This window comes from Diplotaxodon limnothrissa, linkage group LG11, assembly GCF_057381915.1.
Source record: "Diplotaxodon limnothrissa isolate DT_005_m linkage group LG11, D_limnothrissa_male_GT1.1, whole genome shotgun sequence".
NCBI lineage: Eukaryota > Metazoa > Chordata > Actinopteri > Cichliformes > Cichlidae > Diplotaxodon > Diplotaxodon limnothrissa.
The window spans coordinates 10549347-10554298 of record NC_140606.1 but is presented as its reverse complement, the minus strand read 5'-3'; positions in this window follow the sequence as shown (position 1 = coordinate 10554298).

Genomic DNA, 4952 nt, shown 5'->3' with positions numbered 1-4952 from the left:
GGAGAGATTAATATTTTACTGCAGTGGATTGGTTGTCTTCGCCGCATCAGTCCAGACAACTTTTTCCCATCCATTAGTGTATTACGAAAACAAGACACATCGGAGAGACAAAGATGCATGCACTGGCGAGATAAGAGCACGCACAAGGCTTAGGAACACCTAACCTTCACAGTTGCAATAAACAATAACATGTGACTTAAGAGGATTTACATAAGATGAGAGGAGTAATCAGAGGGAGTGAAAAAGCAATGAGGCAGCAATGGCATCTCCTCAAAAGTCTCTGTGTTGCTGAATGAGGGAAGTTGCCATTCTGCTGGATTTAGAGCAAGGCTGTTGTTATCATTTTATTTCCTCCACCGGCACTACAAACCAACACAGATGTCACTTTCTTTTATGACTGAATTGAAATTCAGCGAGCGCGGCTTTGAGTGTTGACATGGTAAAAACTCTGGCATTAGAAGGGCATAGCATGCACAAAAAAGTGACATAAGATAATGCTCAGGCAGATTATCAGTGCTCTCCGCTCAGGCAGCGAGAGGCTTGTTTACTGCGTTTGTAGCACAAATCCACATATCACATTGCAGCTACAGCAAATGTGCGTTAAAGATACTGCAGATGTGAGGAAGAAGAAAAGAAGATCACGCAGCGGTTAGACTGGAATTTCTGTAAATGATTTATTGAATTTCTGCTGAATAATCACAGTAGATTTTAATGCAAAGGAAATGAAAATCGTCTCCTTGCTTATCTAAAATCATTTTATTTAAATCTGCCAGACTTTTATTTGTAGTTTTGCTGTTAACTTAAATGCATTTCTAAGAGGTAGTTTGTCAAACAAAATCAGAGTTGCTAAGTGGAGCTACGTGAAAGACCTGCTTTACTGTGCTTCAGTTTTTATTGGGCTTTACCCGGTAGAAACAACCCTCCCAAAGTGGAAGCTTTCAGGTTCATGCGGCCTTCCATGTTTTTAGAGCTTCCATCTTCAGGAAGATGATCATTAAAAATCCCAGCAGAAGAAACAGCACACCGTCTCTTGTTACTGCCACCATGTCCATGCTCCAGTACTGTAACACACCTGCAAAGTAAATAAAGAAAACACAGATAATCAGTGCGCAGCATCCCCACCCATGTCCTGTAATTTATATCACCTCCTCTCTTATATGGGATACGCTGAAATGGATCATGCTAAAGAAGAGGGTGCATCCCACTGATGACTAACCCACTCATCCATCAGCGTGCTACTACAGTTTTTAAACGTAACCACTACTTGGCATTTTTGATTCAACAGAAATGTAGCATAACCATCTGCACACTTTCATTCACAACACAGGCTGTGCATAAGTTTCACCCTCTGCGAGTCCTTTCACGCCTTGCACACAGTAACCAACAACACTCGCGTGCTGCTTGTAATCAATTTATAGCCACAGCATTATTGTTTCAAGTGTTTTTCTCTATAGCCGATACACTGTATTTGTAACAGTTTCATTGGAATACACATTTCAATAATCCTGCTCTTATTTTTAAATTAAATAATGTATTATATTTGAAAATTCATAACCAGTAATTAACACGATTCTGCTTCTGACTCTGGATATTCATGCAAACAAGCAAATGGCCCAGAATTGCATTTCCACTAATTGCAGCCCAGATGGCAGTGTTCTCCTCAGGTTGCAATGAAAACGTGACCTGATGTTCTGACTGCTCAAATCTTTTATGGTACAATTAAAAAAAATGCTCAACACAATTATGTGATATGTTGGAACAAAAATAATATACATTTGCACGCAAAGCAGATATTTATATTATCTGAGAGTAGGCAGTGGTTTAAAGAAAAACATTTATGCAATTCCAGGTGCAGGGACATTTTGGAAATATCTGTCCTTTTTTATTTGCTGCCTCTGTGTAAAAATGTGGATCATGAATGTGCAGCTGAGTTGTGCTGACAATTTTTTTAAAAAAGAAACAAATTTTTAAAAAAAATAGCAGATGCATTACAAATATTGAATTATACATTTAGTGGTAATTTGGAGCCTTAAATTATTATTATTATTTTTTAAATCCATGTAAGAAGGCTTCAAATGTGACATTAAGTGAAGTCAGATTCCCTGACACGTTGCCTGCAAAGACACTAGGAAGTCTGCAGCTACTTCAAAACATTTGTCAGTCACAATGTTGGAGCTCAAGCATCACAAGGCAGCTGTTAAGCAGACTCTAAAAATGTTAAGCTTCCAACAATGGGAGGCAGAAAATGTGAAGGGAAACAATTAAATTACGCCTTGCATGAAGTTTGCTTTTCATTTTGTGAGGCAAATTTAGTGCCATGGTTAATCACTATGCTGTTGAACACGATTTGCAAAAATATTCAAGAGCTTTATGTGCCTCAGTGCCCCTTCTGTATTGAAAAATAATGGGCCTCTATCCAATTAAAAACTGCATTAAATCTCTAAAGTATTACATGCACTTTACTGGTATCTCTCTGATTAGGCTTTTCTGCATGTGCAGATGCTGACAGCACACTGAGAAAGGGAGCTCTGACTGACTGCTCCCTTTTAAATCTAGTTCAGGAGCCCAGGATTTTTTCTGGATAATGAAGGTGTGTGCATGCATGAAAAATGTGCAATGAAAAAAAAAAAGAGATATTTTTGCATCAAAATCACCAATCTGTAAGAAATTCTCTCTGAAGGCTCATCATTTTAAACATAAAACACGTGTACACACACAGAAAAATCACATTAACAGAAAATGAAAATCATTCAATCTCACTGTCAACATTTCATCTTTCTCTATTTAAACTGCGCTGTCAAATTATTCGGTTTTGGGTTTTTGTGGACATTTTACCAAAAACAATATGATATCTGAACAAAAACCTCCATGAATGAGGATGAGGATGAATGCTCCTCATCTCAGTAATATCTTTTGGATTTGTTTGCATTCATCGCAGCCCTTCTGTTTTGATCCTCCCATCGATAGGCAGTGATTCATAGTTTTGCAACGGAGGCACCAGTCCAACACGTGAATGGGTGATTTATGTGGCCATCTGTTTTGTTTCGATCATAATTTGATCATCTCTTTTTGTGGGGATGACTTTCCATGTCAAGACTCATTTTGCTCCGCTCTCAAAACTCACACTTACGCTACGGGCTGCGCATGTGCACGTGTGCACGCCCGCGCACATGCGCAGCAAACTTTGGAATAATTGAGCCACCCCTCAAAGCAACTGCAGCACATTTACACCCTCATCCTTTAAAAAAAAAAAAAACTGACCAAATTATGATTACAAGTAACAAGTAGGAGAGTTGTACAACCGACTCACTCCCACTATCTATTTATGTTAATTAAAAGATTTGCAACTACATGTGTCTGCAGATAATCAAAATGTCTTCTGCAGCAGCACTCCCAGATGCATCGGCACTCCAGAGCTCATTTGCTTGCTGCGATCTCATGTTTGTTTAGAATTAATCAATCTACCCACAATTGAGTTAATTAATTAGTGTTTTAATGCTACTCTTTATAATTGCAGTCAGATGAGTCTGCAGACAAAGCAATCACATTAATGCAAATACAACAGATAATTGTTATCCAAACTTCCTCGGCAGCAGCAGCAGCAGTAGCAGCAGCAGTAGCAGGGGGTGAGAGCTCTTACTGTACTGTAGAGCTCATTCTGTTAAAGCACTAGATGGCACCATTGAGCAGAGTTTCTCCTCTGGTCCTCTTGTCACATCCTTGATATTGTTCAATTAGCTGTTCTATACTGTCCTCACTGAGTGGGTGCACATATGCATTGAGGGATAGATGACACGAGGCTACCCGTGATAGCCTCGCTCACAGATGAATGCCTATCAAAGTGCCGCAGCAGCGAAACGAGAGGTCAACCTCTCCAACTCGTGCAAACGCGTGCTGTTTTAAAAAAAAAGAGAGGAGAAAAAAGGGGCATTCTGCATGTATCTAGTGCAAATCACAGGGAACATTTTGTGCATGCCTCCCTGCCCCCTGATAATGTTTCATTTGAGTTTTCACAAGAGGTATCAACAGCATGACCTTAGAGGCTTCTTTCACTAAATGTCAGAGGCTGTGTTCTTTTCAGGAACATTTTCCACAAAGGTTACTCAGTGTGCTGCGAGCACCCATTCCACTGCATCTATATGGGAATGAAGACATTAGCTGCTTCGTGCACACAGGTTTGTATCACTGCTGGACACAGGAGGGTAAAAATAACGGAGTGAATAATGCATGCTGTCAGTGTCTGGTTTGCCTCGTTGAAGTAGCCAGTTTCAAGCGACGGAGGAGAAGTTTCGCTTTTTGTTTGCATTGTTACCCCTCAGAACTTTTCCATCATTCAAATTTTATTCACCGCATCTTCATCATCATTATCGTCGCCATCATCACCATCATTAACCGCAGCTCATTTCTGCATTGCATGGGCTTTGTAGAGTACATTCTTGTTTACCCAGTTCCTGGTGTTTTTCAGGAATATGCTTGTATCATTCGGCAGCCTCTCAGCGAGAGCCATTATTCCCTCATCTCTTTAGTTTATCTCCTCTGATGATCTGCTCAGATAGATATGACAGCTGAATAAATATGCAAACGTTAGTGTGCAGCTCCACACTTCGCCACAGAATTTCTATTATGTTCTCAGATTTTAGAGACGAACACTATATAACAATGGGACTCTTTGGGGGATTTGGATGAATGGGTTATATTTTTTTTTCCTCCTTTATCATCTTCTGATAAACTGTGGCTATCAGCGGAAAAAATCGAGACACTCCTCACTCATTGGCTTTGGACTAATTAAAAATCTCTTTTCACAAATCTGCTGTTGATAATTTCTGAAGAGATCTTTGAATGTCAGAGAATAAAACGGGATTCATAAAATCACACTTTCATTAATTAACTTTCAGTCAGTGGTGTCATGTCTCTCTGCTGTGTCCTTCAAAAAAAAAAGAAAAGAAAAAAGA